Consider the following 19,362-nt stretch of genomic DNA (forward strand, 5'->3'; position numbering starts at 1 on the left):
ATGATTGAATCTTTTTAAAAATGTAAATGAGTCATTGGTTAGTATTGTTGTTCAAAAATGGTCTTGATTATTGAGTGGCTTTTTCTTTGAAGTGTCAGGGTTCTTAGAGCTTCCTTTCTTGCAGTGGTAAAATATGGAAGCGTCTGTTTCTCAGGGGGTGGACAGGGAAGAACCGAAGCAGAGAGGGTGATGCATGGGGTGGGGGGGGGCAGGGGGGGTGAGAGATAAGGAGAGAAATGCACTCAGGTGCCCGGGATCCTACGTGGTCTGGATGTGGCGGTTCTTGCATTTTATTCTGACTGCAGTGGGAAGCCACTGGAGTGGCTTATTTTTTCTTTTCTTTTCTTTTTTTCTTACCTTGGAGCTTTCCAGTCATGAATCAATGAAGGAGAGAGGAGCAAAGTAAAAACATAACCCAACACAACAGAAAACTAATTAAAGCATCACAAAAGAGTTTTGAAATGGTGGCTGCGGCAGACCGGTTTTTCAAGGATTGGAATAGAAATGATTCCTACACACATTATGAGTTTAATTTCTCATATCACATTTGATAAATGAGGGGCAGATCTTGGGGGCAAGACGATTTGGGGATTTCAGGACACAGTGCGATGTGGATTCAGAACGCCTGGCTTGACCACCGTCCCTGCCAGCGAACGGCTGAGGGACACCCGGCTGAGGGACACCCGGCTGAGGGACACCCGGCTGAGGGACCGTGTTTCCTATTTGAGCTTCTCATTGTATGTTTCGATTTCTGTTGTTGTTGTTGTTGTTGTTGTTTTTGGCCTCATTCTGTTTTTAAATATTGGGGTAACATGGGTTAAGAACATTATATAAATTTCAGGTGTACAACTTTACAATCAGGAATCTGGTTACTCCGCGTGCTCACCGCCTAAAATCTAGGCTCCTTCCGTCACCTTACATTTGACCCCGTTTCTCTCTGTCCCTCCCCACCCTTTCCCCCCTTCTTATAGATTAAAAAAATATCGTTCCCTTTATCCCTGGTTAATTAGTGGTTACCCAGTGATTAGAATGTGGTCCTTGGTCTGCTGTTATCTAAGGCAACAGGAAAACATAAAGGGAATAATTAGTATTTCAAGGTCCTAGCTCTCCGAGGGAACTGGCGAAAGCAATACTTTCTGTTTGATTCATAATAAGTCAGGGGCGCATGGGGCAATCAGTAGACTACTATTAGGAAACAAATGCCATCCTGTAATTCCACGTCTAGCCAAAGCGACTTCAAAAATGAAGGTAAAATAGAAATACTTTAGAAGGAAATGAGATAATTTAATACCAGCGTGACTGCACTAAATACCAAAGGGCGTTCTTTAGGCCGAAGAAAATGATTGCATAGAAAAAGAAGAAAATGTAGGGTAGAACGAAGAGCCAGTGTTTAATACATACGCAGAACTGAAATTCAGAGAGAGAGCGTAAAAAAGTTAGATCATTTTAAATTTCTATGATTATGAGAAAATGCAATACGAATAATGGAGCGCTTTAGCCTCCCATACCATGCAGCTTCAGAATTCAACAAATGTCTTGAGCCGGGGCTGGCCAAATTTTCCTGTAAAGATAGTAAATCCTTTATTTAGGTTTTGTGGGCCACTTGGTCTTTGCTCCATTCTGCGGTTATCGCAGAAAAGCAGCCACAGGCAATCTGTAAATGAATCGACGTGACAGTATTCCAATAAAGCTGCCTCGAGATGCCATTTTTGGTATATACGGTTTGGAAAATATAGAGAGAGCTCATAACTGAGTGTGTCTATTTCTGGAATTCGTAACTAGGCCTTTGAACTATGTATTTACGTCTTAGTGGCTGTGGTTTCAAAATGAATCTTTGTATCTGTGAGATAAAATCCTCCCCTGTTGTTCTAAGCTATACCTGAACTTGGCTCTACAGTGTGTATCTTAAGGCCAATTTGCCAAGTTCCTGAAAAGCCTTGTAGGACCTTTCGGGGCAATGAGAATGTCTTAAGTCTTGGTGGGGGTGGCGGTTACACCCAATTATTGTCTGTCAAAACTCATCAAACCATGCACTTGAAAACTGGCACATTTTATTAAATGTAACTTAAAGCTCGAAAGTGGATTTAAAACGAAAAGTAAACCAGCCAAGCAACCTCGTCAGGATTTTTACTGGAAAGGCAGCGAGCGTATGCTTAACGTATGGGGAGGAATGACGTATTTCCCATGAGTTCACGCCAACTCGATATGTGAAGCCCCAACTAACTGCCTGTCAGTGCATTTTGCAGGTCTCCATGGTAAACGTCCCCGCCCTGGGCCATGGCACACAGACCTCCCTGTGTTCGGGCCTCGTTTTATATTTAAAATATTTTTTTCTTCATATTCTTTGTGATGGACTTTCACACGTTTGGTTAGATTTACTCTCGGTCAACCTGAGTTTCCTCGCGATTAATGATTGAATCCTTTTTAAAATGTAAATGCGTAATTGGTTAGTATTGTTGTTCCGAAATGGTCTTGATTATTGAGTGGCTTTTTCTTTGAAGTGTCAGGGTTCTTAGAGCTTCCTTTCTTGCAGTGGTGAAATATGCCGGTTGGATTGTTTGAACTGTAAGGTCTCTCTCAGCACCGTAATTCTATTTTTTTCTTTTCTTTGGGCCTGCTAAAACCTTTGCGAATGTCAAGGACACTCTAAAATTACATCATCAAAAGACCTTTCTATTTTTGTGGAAAGTCCGCCCAGTCCCAGACTGGGTCACGTTAGGGCAACTTGCTTGCTTTGCAATTTATTCCTATTGTCCAGAGAAGGCATTGTCGGCAGAGATTTTGCCTTAAAAAAAAAAAAGAAGAAGAAGAAAGAAAGAAAGAAAAACAAACTTTACTTTCCTCTCAGAAAAGGCAGAAAGGACTGATGTAAAAATATCTATGAGATACAGAAATGTGTCGTAGGAAAAGCAAAGTCCTCCGGAGATCGCATCTCGCAGGCGTGATGCCCTCATCGGCAGGTGTGGGTGTTTACATTCACGTTTACACGTATTTATACACTCGGCGAGGATTTGTTGGTTTCCTGTCCTGAGAGTCAGATTTGTCACCTTTCACAGCTCAGAGTGCGTCGTCGGTACTTTTGCCTAAAACCCCTGGAGCTTTCCCATCTCTTTAGGGTGAAGAAAGGCTCTCCCCGAGGCCCGCGGCCACTCCCCGGCCTCTCCACTCCGCCTGCCCGCTCCCTCGCTCGGCGCCAGCCCCACTGGTGGCCCCTCGGTCCCTTGGGAGCACCGATGTCCTTCCCCACCCAGGGCTTCACATCTGTGTTTCCTGTGCCCGAACGACCTTCCTCTTCCGCACCTTCCCGCCTTTAATTCATGCACATCCTTCAAGTCGCGGCCAAGGGACCACTTCCCCCGGGTCGTGCCCTGACACCCGCATCCTGAGCACACGTGCCCTTTGCTTTCTGGACTCCGCTGGAACCTGCCACCCCACTCACTGTCGCTGCAGCCCTGGACCTCATTCCCGTTTTCCCCGCTGACACGCGACCTGACGCCTGTCTGAATGCCACCCCCTGCTCTGGCCTCTCCTAGAGACGCCCAGTCTCTAGGACAATCACTTGCCTATCACCGAGTGTCCCGGTGGCTTTTGAAGCCCAGGGGAATGTGCTGGAACAGCCATCAGGTCAATGGCAGGTCCGCTTTGCTTCCTCATCTTTTTTTCGGGCAGCACCTAATATATTGTAGGAATTATTTTTATAGAATGGAGTTAATTATTATTTCCTTCTCCTAGATTGAGCTGCCAGCAGCCCTTATGTGGACATACGCAGGGTCAGAGGTCAGCTCTTGCCAGGCCAGCCTCTTTAGTTAACTTTAGTGGTTACCCAGTGATTAGAATGTGGTCCTTGGTCTGCTGTTATCTAAGGCAACAGGAAAACATAAAGGGAATAATTAGTATTTCAAGGTCCTAGCTCTCCGAGGGAACTGGCGAAAGCAATACTTTCTGTTTGATTCATAATAAGTCAGGGGCGCATGGGGCAATCAGTAGACTACTATTAGGAAACAAATGCCATCCTGTAATTCCACGTCTAGCCAAAGCGACTTCAAAAATGAAGGTAAAATAGAAATACTTTAGAAGGAAATGAGATAATTTAATACCAGCGTGACTGCACTAAATACCAAAGGGCGTTCTTTAGGCCGAAGAAAATGATTGCATAGAAAAAGAAGAAAATGTAGGGTAGAACGAAGAGCCAGTGTTTAATACATACGCAGAACTGAAATTCAGAGAGAGAGCGTAAAAAAGTTAGATCATTTTAAATTTCTATGATTATGAGAAAATGCAATACGAATAATGGAGCGCTTTAGCCTCCCATACCATGCAGCTTCAGAATTCAACAAATGTCTTGAGCCGGGGCTGGCCAAATTTTCCTGTAAAGATAGTAAATCCTTTATTTAGGTTTTGTGGGCCACTTGGTCTTTGCTCCATTCTGCGGTTATCGCAGAAAAGCAGCCACAGGCAATCTGTAAATGAATCGACGTGACAGTATTCCAATAAAGCTGCCTCGAGATGCCATTTTTGGTATATACGGTTTGGAAAATATAGAGAGAGCTCATAACTGAGTGTGTCTATTTCTGGAATTCGTAACTAGGCCTTTGAACTATGTATTTACGTCTTAGTGGCTGTGGTTTCAAAATGAATCTTTGTATCTGTGAGATAAAATCCTCCCCTGTTGTTCTAAGCTATACCTGAACTTGGCTCTACAGTGTGTATCTTAAGGCCAATTTGCCAAGTTCCTGAAAAGCCTTGTAGGACCTTTCGGGGCAATGAGAATGTCTTAAGTCTTGGTGGGGGTGGCGGTTACACCCAATTATTGTCTGTCAAAACTCATCAAACCATGCACTTGAAAACTGGCACATTTTATTAAATGTAACTTAAAGCTCGAAAGTGGATTTAAAACGAAAAGTAAACCAGCCAAGCAACCTCGTCAGGATTTTTACTGGAAAGGCAGCGAGCGTATGCTTAACGTATGGGGAGGAATGACGTATTTCCCATGAGTTCACGCCAACTCGATATGTGAAGCCCCAACTAACTGCCTGTCAGTGCATTTTGCAGGTCTCCATGGTAAACGTCCCCGCCCTGGGCCATGGCACACAGACCTCCCTGTGTTCGGGCCTCGTTTTATATTTAAAATATTTTTTTCTTCATATTCTTTGTGATGGACTTTCACACGTTTGGTTAGATTTACTCTCGGTCAACCTGAGTTTCCTCGCGATTAATGATTGAATCCTTTTTAAAATGTAAATGCGTAATTGGTTAGTATTGTTGTTCCGAAATGGTCTTGATTATTGAGTGGCTTTTTCTTTGAAGTGTCAGGGTTCTTAGAGCTTCCTTTCTTGCAGTGGTAAAATATGCCGGTTGGATTGTTTGAACTGTAAGGTCTCTCTCAGCACCGTAATTCTATTTTTTTCTTTTCTTTGGGCCTGCTAAAACCTTCGCGAATGTCAAGGACACTCTAAAATTACATCATCAAAAGACCTTTCTATTTTTGTGGAAAGTCCGCCCAGTCCCAGACTGGGTCACGTTAGGGCAACTTGCTTGCTTTGCAATTTATTCCTATTGTCCAGAGAAGGCATTGTCGGCAGAGATTTTGCCTTAAAAAAAAAAAAAAAAAAAAAAAAAGAAAGAAAGAAAGAAAAACAAACTTTACTTTCCTCTCAGAAAAGGCAGAAAGGACTGATGTAAAAATATCTATGAGATACAGAAATGTGTCGTAGGAAAAGCAAAGTCCTCCGGAGATCGCATCTCGCAGGCGTGATGCCCTCATCGGCAGGTGTGGGTGTTTACATTCACGTTTACACGTATTTATACACTCGGCGAGGATTTGTTGGTTTCCTGTCCTGAGAGTCAGATTTGTCACCTTTCACAGCTCAGAGCGCGTCGTCGGTACCTTTGCCTAAAACCCCCGGAGCTTTCCCATCTCTTTAGGGTGAAGAAAGGCTCTCCCCGAGGCCCACACCCACTCCCCGGCCTCTCCACTCCGCCTGCCCGCTCCCTCGCTCGGCGCCAGCCCCACTGGTGGCCCCTCGGTCCCTTGGGAGCACCGATGTCCTTCCCCACCCAGGGCTTCACATCTGTGTTTCCTGTGCCCGAACGACCTTCCTCTTCCGCACCTTCCCGCCTTTAATTCATGCACATCCTTCAAGTCGCGGCCAAGGGACCACTTCCCCCGGGTCGTGCCCTGACACCCGCATCCTGAGCACACGTGCCCTTTGCTTTCTGGACTCCGCTGGAACCTGCCACCCCACTCACTGTCGCTGCAGCCCTGGACCTCATTCCCGTTTTCCCCGCTGACACGCGACCTGACGCCTGTCTGAATGCCACCCCCTGCTCTGGCCTCTCCTAGAGACGCCCAGTCTCTAGGACAATCACTTGCCTATCACCGAGTGTCCCGGTGGCTTTTGAAGCCCAGGGGAATGTGCTGGAACAGCCATCAGGTCAATGGCAGGTCCGCTTTGCTTCCTCATCTTTTTTTCGGGCAGCACCTAATATATTGTAGGAATTATTTTTATAGAATGGAGTTAATTATTATTTCCTTCTCCTAGATTGAGCTGCCAGCAGCCCTTATGTGGACATACGCAGGGTCAGAGGTCAGCTCTTGCCAGGCCAGCCTCTTTAGTTAACTCTTTAGGGCCTCTCACAATAAGACATACCATCCAAGCCAGGTGGGCTCTGGCATTGGCGTTGGGGATCTGCCTGTGGTACCTGCCATGGAGAGACACACAAGGGCACTTCTTCTGAGGATGGCAGAATGACCAAGCTGGGAATGCTTGGAGGTTAGCAGATCATAGAATCATTTTTACGTGTTCTGGTGACTTTGAAGAAAGGCTGTAGCCTGTACACACTTCTGGAGTTTAAATAACAAGTCTGATTGATTCTAGGGGCAAGGCGAGAGATCACATTAAATGCATTGCCAAGCCCTTGAGATATTTTCGGATCTGTCTCTGTCCTCCAATGACCAGGGCCTCTAAGGTCCCTGAGGCAGACTCACTCCCTGCCTGCAGGGCGGAGGCGGGCTGAGAAGCAGGGGGGAGTAGTGGACTGAGCTGTGCCCAGGGAGGGCTGGGCTTTGATCTGTGGTCTACCACTTAGGGACAGATTGTGCATATCTGAGGCTACCCTAGAAATCATCACTTGATCCTCTCATTTCTGTAAATGATGGTTTGGGAAGTGGCTTGACACATTTGGCTGGGTATTTCACCAGGACCCTTCGTAGGTCACCGTGTTAAAACGACAGCGTAGGAAAATATTTCAGCACAGATTCCGAAGGTGAAAATCCTGCATTAGATCCTGGCCCCACCATCGTCTAGCTGTGTGATTTTTTTCCCCTTATATTTATCTAGTTTTTCTCACCCCATTTGTTGAAAAGTTATTCGTTTACCCGTCGAAATGTCCAATGACAAATTACATACGTGACTTGGTCTATTCTTTTGATTCTCTTATCTGTTTGTCTGCTGTCACCCATTACCACACTCTCTTAGAGACTGTAGCTCATACTAAGTTTTGATATCAGGTAGGGTGAGTGCTTCAGATTTTCCTGAAGTTCATTTTGGCTATTTTAGGTCCTTTGCCCTCCCCTATAATTTTAGAGACAACTCGACTCACTTTAACAATCCACTTAAAGTTAGCAGCACTGAATAGGAATAACCAGCATTTATGAGACATATTACCATTGCTAGGTACATAGGCTGAGCACTTCAAATACGTGATTACATGCGATCTTCGACACGATCTTAAAAGCGGGTAGTTAATATAGTTTCATGGATGCAAAGATGGACAGTTAAGAAGTTTAAATAAGTTTCAAGTTTTTAGCCCAGCTCCCTCTTTCCCTAAATCCAATGGTCCCGGCCCCTCCTGAAGGATGCCTCGAAAACCCCAACCTTTTCCATCACCTACTATTTTCACAAAGACTTGGTTTTATTAATCTCAGGTAAATGGAGCATCACAGCCATCAGGGATGGATAAAAAGTCAATCAAATTAAACACCTCCAAGGATCTTGAAAAAAGTTACGGTAAACAAATAGGTACCTAGCACGCTCGCCGCTGAAGAAAGGTCGGTGGTGACAGCTTGTGAACGTCCCCGTGAAGATAAAACACTTCCTCTTTCTCCCATGTTTGCTCAGAAAGCCTCTTCCTCCACTGCTCTCATTTTTAGAAAGTAATGTAATTATTCTCCACAAGGTATTGATGTGTTTCAGATGGATGATGTTTAGGGAAAAAAATCTGAGTTAAAGGGAACAGGTTTGCAAGTAAATCGGGGGCATAGAAGCTACTGGAGTAAGTGGTAGCCACTGGTGTGCACAGACCAAGGCTTGTCAACCCCTCTCGCTGGGATCTGCGTTTCCACCTACTTGTGTATATGGGATTTTCCTGGCGAGGAAGTCAGCAATTCCTATCAGGTCCTCCAAGGGGGACCCGTGACCCCCAACCGGGAGAGAAAAGTGCAAAACCTGGACGCTTGGGGGACGTCAGCATCGCAGGATCAGGGAGGGAATGAATGGCCTTGAAAAGACTCACTCGACCCTGAAGGTGTTTGCTAAGACGTTTCTACGCACGGAACGAAGGAGGACACGTGGACATTCTTATCCATCCCGGCTCCGAAATTCTCTCTCCTTTTCACCCCACGTGGCCTGACAGAGACGCGTTTAAGGAAATGAACAGACTCCTGAGGCAGCCCTTGGTCCAAGCTCCCCGCGTCGCTACGGGCCGGGCCGGGCTGTCTCCGCGCGGCCGACATCGGCCGTCTCTGCGGCGCTGCGTGCGCCCGTTAGCATTTAGAGTCCACGGGCTTCTGGAATCGGAAGGAAAGCCCTGTTTCCTCCTTGAAACTTACTTCCCTCATCTGTAAGGTCAGACATTGGACTAGATCTTTTCTAAGACTCCTTCCAGCTCATAGAGGCCATCTATTCCAGCCACGTCATCTCCGAGACACAAAACCAGAGAGGGTGAGCGATCTGCCCAAGGTCACACAGCAAGTTAGCAGAAAAGCCCGTATTCGAATCTAGGCATATTAATGGTAAGGCTGACTTCCGCCAAGACGGACACGAAACAAATAACTTAGGAAGTGAGTTTCGAACCCGCTGAGTGCTTCCGTTCATGTGCTCATGTGGTTCCCTTGACTAGGAGAAGAAAAGGTGGCCGTGTTACCTCCGACACAGGTAAGGCCAGCCTACTTCATCTTTTAGACCTGCCACCTGGAACGCACGGCCTTGAGGGGCCCCTGGAAGGGGAACAGAAGCAGCAGGACCCGTGTCCCCTCCACCTGGAGGTGGCAGGTCATTTCCACACACAACTTGTCACACAGAAGCAGCCAGCCTCCCCTGCAGCTCCTGCAATACCCAAGAAGGACCAGAGACCTGGGCCCGCTGAGGCCTGAGTTCTCGCCAGGAAGAATGCTTGGCTGGTCCATTTTGGACTTGGATTTGCAGTGAATAAATCCTCTTTTGGTAGGTCACCTCTGCCTGTCATTTAAACGAAGCCCAGGTCTTGCCTGGACCTCTGGGCTGCATTACCGGCTCTTTTGGTGCCCTGTTGACCCCGGTAGCACGTGCTGAGCCCTTCTCCCTTTGGGGTCTTCCGGGCATCTTGTCGTCTAGGCCGGAATTCCCCTGGTACCTGGGTCTCAGTTCTCTGTGCTCCGAAACAGAAATAGTAACAACTCTGTTCTTCCTTCTTTTCTTGCAGGCTCACTGAGGATGAAACGAGATCATATGATAAAGATAAGCAGAAGATGAAGCCAAAAAAGGAAGAATTGGCTTCCGATCTCTGGGCTTTAGTTCCACAGTTGGAAGTTTGGATCTATTCATGGTTCCCGACCCGAGGCCCACATTTCACCCAGGAGCTATGGACGTGTTCCAAGCCGTACTTGAAACTACGGGAATAAATACGGAGCGTGGGTTTATCCTTGGAGCGTCAATCTTGTGCACAGATTTTGGTGAAAAAAAAAAATTAAGTGATTTCAGAATATTACCTTGAAGTGACAAATGGGGGCTAATAGACTCGGAGTGAAATAGAAAATGTTTGCACATTTTTGCCAAATACAACTGCGTATTCTGCTTACAAACGGTTTGCTTCCCTGGGTGGCGTCTGAGCGCCACGGGCCGGACAGAGGCAGGCAGAGCGGGAGCGGGCTCCTTGCCGCACTCGAGGGCCTTGGCGGAGCGCCACCCTGGAGAGAGGGAACACGCCAGCCCTTCCGGCCCCTCCGGGCCACGGTGCTCCAGTCTCTCCCATCTGTCTCTGACTGTCCCCAACCCGGCCTCATGGCTGTCACCACAGCACGAGGCGGCACCCTACGAACACGACCGGGTGCGGAGAGAGCAAATAGAGGCCGCAGGGTGGATGGGGGTGCGAGGTGCTGACACGCTGCGCCGCGTGGAGGTCACCGCGAGGGCCTGTCCTGGGAGGAAAGTCTCGCTCTGCCTTCCCGGGGCGGGAATGGCGTCTTGCTGTCCCACCGTCCTTACGGACCAGGCAGGTCAGAAGTGAACCAGTGAGGGCTGCCCGGGGCACCGGGCTGCAGAGGAAGGGACAGGGACGTGTCCTGCCTGAGCACCTGAGATGTTCGGTGCTGGGCACGTTGCTATTCATATCGCTTAACCTGTGACACAACCCCCGAGCGAGCACCGTCGGCTCCTACGGGTGTATGAGGAGCACGATGCGACAGGAAGCTCATTAAAGTGCCCACGGCCACCGCCTCACGGGCGTGGGACTGGCTTAGGGCGAACCTCTCAATGCGCTGGCTTTCACGCATACGTTTTGCTCCTTCTCAGTTTCTTGGGCGGTCTCGTCGTCCGCTTCCTTCCTCGAGAGCCTGGGGTGTCCAGGCTCTTTCCGGGCCCCGTCACCCACTCGCTCATCCTTCGCAGCTTTCCCGGGAGGAGATGCATCTGTCCTCACGTTCCGCTTCTCCCTGGACACTGGGCTCCGTCTCCAACTGCTCCGTCACTCGCTGTCCCCAGTCTGCTCAGCCCCGTGCCCGTCGAGCATCTTCATCTGAGTGTGCTGGACGTGACACTGACCAGTCACTGTCCTCTCTCCTAGAACTGTCGTCTCCTGCTTGTCCTCAGGCGTGCGGGGGTAGGGACCTCTAGTGAGAGGGATGCATGGACTGAATTGTGTTTTTCCAAAATTCATCTGTCGAAGGCTGAATTCCCAGTGTGACTGCATTTGGAGTTAAGATCTTTAAAGAAGTAACTAAGGTTAAATAAGGTCAGAAGGGTGGGGCCCTAATCCAATAGGACTGGTGCCCTTATAAGAAGAGGAAGTGACACCTCTGTGTGATCACAGAGGAAAGGTCATGTGAAGACACACGAGAAGGTGGCCATCTGCAGGACAAGGAGAGGACTCAGGAGAAGCGAGACCTGCTGACACCTTGAACTTGGGCTTCCAGCCTCCAGAACTGTGAGAAATGAACTTCCGCTGTGCAAGCCACCCAGTCTGTGACACTTTCTTATGGCAGCCTGAGCTGAACAATACGAGGACAAGCCGATCACGGAATACGACCCTTGATCATTACCTCCCTCGTATGCACAAGACTGCTCTCCTGTTTTTTATGTATGGATTACCCGTTCATTCATTCATTCATTCATTCATTCATAACTCGCATTCCACTCCGCACTGAAATAATAAACTGCTTGAGTGTGTCTCGTACGTATCATCGAGGAGGCCACTGGAATGGCCAACTCTGTCTTTTTAAAAACCTTCATCGGAAGATAATCACAAACACGTTGCGTTCACACGGGGACAGAGCAGTGTACGTTTCCATTCTTGTCCCAAAGCCACGTGGCGCTTACATCTTCCGCCATCATATGATGTGAAGGGATCTGGGCCATTTGGAAATCCCTCCGGATATTCCATTATTGATTATGGATTGATGACATCAGATCGGTTGGACTGGTTGCTGTCAGAGACCTTAGCAAGATACACATAGTGCAATGGGGATCAGGGGCCTGCTGCATTAGTTAAATTTGGGGTGTGGGATACACCCTAAATCAAGGTGTTTCCTCCTTGGGACCATTCGTATTTGGGGCTAGATGAGTCTTTGTCATAGGGCTGTCCCGTGCACTCAGGGTTCAGCAGCATCCTCAGTCTCCACTCACCAGTGCACCTCCTTCCCAAGCTGTGACAAACAAGCCCATCTCCAGATGTTGCCAAATATCTCCTCGGGACAAAACTGCCCCTTGTCAAAAGCCAGTCTCCCGAGTCAACTCCCATCATGTAGTCCGTGACCCGGTAGGCGGGCCGGAGGGTTTGGGAACCAACGGCCATGCCGGCCGCAAGGGCCATCGCCCTGATCCCACGAATCAGGGCTCTGTGCATTGAGGGGTTCCAGTTCCTAAAGGGAAAGGCTTCCACTCTTAGCAAGAACTGCCCGTTAACTATGGTTGCTGCTCGCCAGGCCAGCTTCCCGCGTGTGCGGCTACGCAGTGGCACAGGCCACTTTGAGACAAGTGCTCGGAAGAGCCTGCACTTGTCTCAAAGCTCCACTGCTGCCATCGCGAAGTTCGCTACAGTTTTTTAACGAGGGGCCTGCGTTCCCGTTTTGACTGGGTCCCGCAGATTATGTAGCCTGTCCCGCTGCCTGCTCACTTCGGGAAACTCCCACCAAACAAAGTCCCTCTCTCTGTCTCCGCAGGTGTCTTTGGTTTGCTGTCACATTGCACCAAGACATTTGGCACAAAGGGGAGGATGAGAGATTATGGGATTCGAAGGACGCATATTACAGGTGGGAAAACCGGGGACCAGGAAGGGGACGTGAGTCGTCCAGAGTCACACGGCAGAGCGAGGACAAGGTCCCCGTCGTTCAGGCCTGCCATCCAGAAACAGGCATGCAGACCTTTTAAGCACGTGACCGCGAAGCACCTGCTATGTGTAACCCACAGGGAGAGGTGGCCAATAATAGCCAAGTGAACGAGACATTACGCCAGGCAACTTAGGGGCATGCGGGTCAGATAAACGCACTCGGCTGACAACACAACACGACAGGCCCCGGGGCCACACGCAGGACAGCAAGGTCCAGGTTCAGAGGCTGGACGAGTGGCCGGACGGACTTAGAGAAGGTGACACCCCCCCACCGTGAGCCCGGTAACTGCTGCACGCTTTTTGCAAAACCGTCAGGGGCCTCGCGGGGTTGGAGGTTGCCTGCAGGTCCGTTCTGAGGATGAGGGGTACGGGGCAGTAGGTGCCGGGAACAGAGATGGTGCTCAGCAGGCGGCGAACTGGATCCCTGCGTGGCGTGTGGGGATAAAGAGAGGTAAGATTCGGTCACCCTTATGGTCCAAGGTCAAGTGCGTTCAGTCCTTTAAAGATCACCATTAAAAACAAATTATGAGGTTTTAAAAAAAAATCTCCTTACCAGAGAGATCCTCCCCGGAAAGTCTCAAATGTTTTTAAAAGAACACCCCATCTTCGTGCCCTCCGAAAGCCCGCAGTGGCTAATTTCAAAATGTCCACATGTGTCACCTTGTGGCTTATTTCAAAATGTGGCTTATTTCAAAATGTCCACATGCGCGCTTTGGTGAAGGGCCCTGGAGGGTTGGCTGAAGCGGAGGGAAGACACCACACGGGTGTCCCTGGCCTCTGGGATGAACGTCTGTGGGTCCTGGCTGTGCAGAGATCGTGACCGGGCGTCTGTCCCCGGCAGTGATTTATATTTAATCTGACCTCAGGGAAATCGCTTTCTCTCAGTTTCTTGGGAAACTTTGTTTATTCCATTTTCAAAATCCCAGCCATATAGAAAGTTTTGGCAGCGGGAACGAACACCGTCCGGGCCATTTGGCTGTTGTGGGCTCATTTAATTAACTGCCTGTCTGTGCGGGTTTGATGCGTAAGTCACAGCTCTCAGAAGCTATTTGTGGAACTTAGAAGAACACGAACCAGTGACTCAGATTGGCAGGTGCTTTCTCCTCCTTTACTTGGAAAATGACGACACCTGCTTTTTCCCTCTGCGTCCAGGTGCGGGCTGAGCCTCCTCCCTCTTCCCTCTCGCCTTTTTTCGAGAAGCCTGCATCAGAAAGAGCCCTGGGCCTGGCAGGGGGTCCAGGCTCTGCCTCTAAGGGGACGCTTGGCCATCGACAAGGCTTCCGGCCTCTTTGGCCTCGGTTTCCCAGGAGGGAGTTGGGCTCCATGATCTGCCAGTTTCTTCCAACTCCTACCTTCAGGAACCAGGCTCCAGGGGGCATCTTAATCCATGCCAGGCCCTGGCTCGATGCCGGGGAGTTTCGCTCTCATAGAGCATCAGCGGGAGGAGGTGAGTGAACGGGAACTCGTGCTGTCAGTGGAGCAGGCGCGCTGAGTGAAACAGATGCACGAAAATGGAGCCCAGAGAACCTTCATGGCCCAGGGAGAGAGAAACAGCACGGAAACAGGCATCGCCAGCCTGATGGTTCACCCAGGGCGGTGGCTCTGTGGCTGTGTGTCCTGACGCCCAGGAGGACGATGGAGCTCCCAGGAGGGAGGGTGGGTTTGGGGAATGCCTCATGCACATGCATGGCCATCACCACCACCACCGGAGCGCCGTCCGGCCCCGCAGTGAGATGTGCCAGGCCGTGCAAAGGCTTCGGGCGTGAGCAGCCTGCACTGGCTCTGGGTCGCTGCGGGGCCAGCCCGGCTGGAGCTGCTGTCTGGGATTTGGCTGGGGAACTCTTTTTAGAAGCGTGTCAGAGTCAGGCATGGCGGTGTATAGCGAGCGGCCAACTCGACCCATCAGCCTGGACCTGGGCAGTGACCTGTGGGCAGCTCAGATGTGCCGGGCATGAGGGCTGGAGATGTGGAGCGAAACAACAGTATGGGCGGCCTGAGGTGGACCAGCCCCCGAGCTCTGGACCACGCTCGTAAAACTCCCTTCACAAGAGCCATGACGTCAAGATGAAGAATCTTAAGATGGAAGAGAACCATTTTAAGATGCATATATCCAATTTATTGTTTACTACTCAGATGTCCCATGCCAGCGCTTGGGATGGCTTATCTCACTCAATACCCACAGCTCAACGATGTGGGCACCGTCAAATGTGACCCCACTTTAAGAGGATGAGGAAACTGAGGCTCAGAGACATTGAATGTCTGTAATTCAGGCAACTTTCAAAACCAGGTCTGTGATTCTAAAGCAATGGGCCGGAACAGCAGGGGTGACAAAAAACTGTCACTCTAGGACCTGCTGTCCTGTGGAAACCGCCTGGTTGAGAATGGCAGGCGGAGCTTTGCTTTAAAAGGAGACCTTGAGCTCACCAGTTTGCCCTCAGCCCCCTTCCTTATGCCCTTAACGAAAGCAAGCACATCGACCTGACATCACCAGACTGTTGTTCTGCAGAGAAAGAATGAAAATATGGTAAATTCCACTCCCAGAGTGCTTGTCAGTCCCACTCGGTGTTCGTGGCAGTGCCCCGAGCTCCTTGGAATGCAGCAAAGACCAGGTAAGTGGTGCCTGCAGCGGGCGATGCTGTCACAGCCCCTAGTCCAGGTCGGCCAGGGCACATGGTGTTTCACATGGTAGTTTCTTCGCTTAACAACGGCAGATGAAATGTCAGGGAGTTGAGTGGCGCCTTAGGAATATTTTCACCACGAGGCAATGTGGACGATAAAGGCTTCATAAAGGCTTCATATGCCATGTTATGTGAGAAAATAAAAGGGACCCAGGGTTATTTCCATGTATAAGAAAATGATGGTGATGATGATGGTGATGATGGTGGTGGTGATGATGATGGTGATGATGGTGATGATGGTGATGATGGTGATGATGGTGATGATGGTGGTGGTGATGATGATGGTGATGATGGTGATGATGGTGATTGTGATGATGATGGTGATGATGATGATGATGGTGGTGATGATGATGATGGTGATGATGGTGGTGGTGGTGATGGTGATGATGGATGATGATGGTGATGATGATGGTGATGATGGCGATGATGATGGCATCATTAATACTGACAAAGAAGTCACTATATGCCAGGAGCTCTTATACACATTATATTATGCATGGGTTATCTAATCGAATTATCACAAAACCCCATAGATGAGTGGAATTATTATCTCAATTTTCCTGGCGGAGAAATAGAAGCTCAGAGAGGTTAAATGCCTTGGCGAGGTCACAAGCTCTGTTAATTCTCAGAGTGGGTGTCTCTTGCGATGGGTAAAGGAAGGACCATCTGATGAGTGTGTAGCAGACGCGCCCTTCAGAGGGGAGCAGGGCGGGGGTAGACCTGACAGAAGCAGCTGTTCCTCAAGGAAAGAGCCGTCTCTGGCAGCTGCCCAGTGAGAGGCTGGTCTTCCTATTTGAGGAGTGGGCGCCCCACCCTGGGGGCATCATGCAAAAGGTGGAATCAACCCAGCCCGCTAGGATCCTGAGAAGGGCTCCCTGGAGCGCAGCGCCAAGTCTGTGCTGCTCGCTCTCTGCAATTCCGTGGTCACGTTTCAATGTCTTCAACGGAACTGCCTGTGCTTTTTTAAAGAAGCGAGAGAGATTGGGCTTAATCTGCCACCAGGTAAAGACAGCCCTTTGCGTGTTCTCTGCAGGGAAACCGCAGGATCTGCAAAGTCAAAATCTGATGAAGACACGCAGGCTGTCTTAAGGAAGCAGCGATTATGCATCACGATGAAAGGGTGCACAGAGCCGATGGTTCTGATGGTTCTTCGCAGCTGGGACCTGCAGGCCCCCTTTGTAGATTTCCAAATTCTCCCCTGGAGGCCTGACAGAGGTCTGAAGAAGAACCGTTTTTTGACCTTCTGACACGAGAGGCATCAGCCCCAGTCTCCCTCTGAATTTGGGCTTCGCCAGCCCTCCCGTCTGGCCCCGTGTGGTGCTCCAGCGTCTCCGGGGAGGAACTCACTGTCTTTGAAAGAGAAGGAACAGGGACATCGACGTAATTGGGAACTAACTGTCAAATCGATTATTCCCTGAATCAGGTTTCCAGCATCCGCGTTCTCACAGGTGGGGGGCGTTCGTCCCGCCTGTACCCTCACCTGGACGGCACCTCAAAACTCACTCCGCGGGGAGAAGGGACGCGAGGACAGCCAAGGACGCCCGCGCCCCGCATCCTCGTCTGTCCCTCATTCGCTCATCCGCAGAGCTTGGCGTCCTCTCCACTGCGGCGGTCGGAAGTTCAGAGGAAGGAGAAGTTTGTGCGCCCGCTCGGTCCTGGAGACGCAGCGCGCATTTGCAGCCGGGCAAATGGAAGCAAATCGAAGGAAAAGAGTTCGCGAAGGTGGTATTTTCCGTGCTCGTGCGTCAGGCTCGTGCCAGCTCCCTTCTGCTTCCTGGGCTTCGGTTTCCTCGTCTATGAAAACGGGATGGTCTTCAAATTCAAACGATAAAGAGGTTCGTTGGGTCTCAAACCAAGATGAGAGGAGCCGTCCTAAATGCAGGTGTCAAACATCAGGCGGCACTCGGGGTGGGGCGGGCAAGGGGCTGGGGCAAATCGGGGTCACGTGCCCAGTCCCCTACGGCAGCCAAGAGGCCGAGTCCAGGGTGTTCGCAGAGAGTCCTGCTTCTAAGGACAAGCCTGGGACCGAAATTCTTAGGAGAAATATTCTCACCATGAAATATTAGCCACTAAATCCATTTAACGTTAAACACTCAGGTCAAATGAGATCGATAATCTGGGAGGCCAGTTCGACCTTCAAGCTGCCAGTTTCCAACTTCCGTCCTCGGGGATAAGAAATGAGCTTCTCCCGAGATGCTGCAGGCTGGTGCCCCCCACCTCTCATGCATGTGGTGAAACCCGCTCCCCAGTGTGATGTTTTAGGGGGTGGGGCCATCCATATGCCTAGAAATGGTCACGCACTGGCACCAGGACTGGGCCAGCGGGGGCCCGGACCTAGAAACAGACCTGCCCCTTGGGTGGACCAGGTCGAGGGGGACTGAACCTGGATGGCGGGGTACGAAGTAGGGGTCTTCTGGCCAGCAGAGCACATGCCATTACAACATGATTTTTTTTGTTTTTTGGGGGGGGGCTACCTAATAAACTACCCCAAATGTCAGTGCTTCGAGCAGCAAATAGATCCTCCTCTCCATCACGGGCCTGGCAGTCGGTTCCGACTTCGCTCCAGTGTCTGTTCTCAGGCCAGCAGCTGCCACAGCTGCGTCTGCGGGTTGCAGCCGGGGCGTGGAGGGGACGAAGGGAATCAGGAAGCCAGGGCGCCCCCCAACGCTTCGTGCTGAGACGACCGGCCTTTGCTCCCCACACCCCAGCAGCCAACGTCCACATCAGGGCTGACACTCTTCCCACGCCGGCTCCACACACGGCAAAGAGTGGGGTGCATCCTTCCGAGATGGGCGGGGGGTGCAGAGCCAGGAGCGAAGGCAGCTTCCCCCACATCCTGCCCACTCCCGAAAGACTTCGGGTACGTTCCGGGCTCCCCAATCCCACCCTGTTATGATCCTCGGTCTCACCGTTCGTCTGGCAGAAACCAGCACTGGAGGGCAGTGTCCCCGGCCCCAGAATCCAGCCAGCACTTCTCGGGAAGAGGCCAGCCTCTGGGAACAGCTCTTTTAAAACCATTAGGGCCAAGTCTCGCCCCTCTCGGCCGCAGTGTCCTCCAGTACAGAATGAGCAGGTTACATGAAATCGCTCCCAGGGCTTCGTTTGGTTCCATGATGCTATGACCCTCCAAACTTGATAATGTCACCTGCAGGAATCATTGTCTCGGGGCCTGGATCCTGAAAATGCCCTTTAAATGTCATAGATTGTATTTTCTCCGTCATTATTCTAACGATCTGTGTTGTCTTCTTGTTTGTTCGAAATGGAGACGTTATCTAACTTCCGGTTCCTGAGAGAATCGAGTTTTTAATGTGATCGTGGAACAGTGATCCAGGAACATACACAACTCCGCACCTCTGCTGTCCCCGGAACCTGTGAGAGGTGTGAACACTATGTTCATTCATTCATTCATTCATTCATTCATTCCACAGACATATGTTCATCCCCTACTGTGTACCGAGCACAGAGCCATGTACAAGGGGCATGTAGATGAAGACATAGGACCCCACGGAGCTCGCTGGTCAGAGACAGAGAATGATAATGACAGTCAGTGGCAGCCACAATGCCAGGTTACATGTACTTAGCTAAGGGAAGCATTTGATGCTACAGGAGCCCAGAAGGGGCCACCCACCCAGGCGGGGCACCCAGTGAAGGTTCCCTAGAGAAACAAGCTGAGTGTTTAAGGTGAACCGGGGTTGCTGGTGATGGAGGTGGGCGGGAGGGTGCACCAGGCAGAGGGGGCAGCAGGTGGCAGGGCTGAACACTAATGACACCGACTGAATTGAATGGGAACTGAGTGCTTATCGTGAGCCACGGAATACGCTAGGCTTCTCACCTGCACCATCTAATGTAATCCTCACGAGAAGAGACCGGTGCTCCCGTGATC

This window comes from Pteropus vampyrus, unplaced genomic scaffold (assembly GCF_000151845.1).
Source record: "Pteropus vampyrus isolate Shadow unplaced genomic scaffold, Pvam_2.0 Scaffold438, whole genome shotgun sequence".
Taxonomy (NCBI): domain Eukaryota; kingdom Metazoa; phylum Chordata; class Mammalia; order Chiroptera; family Pteropodidae; genus Pteropus; species Pteropus vampyrus.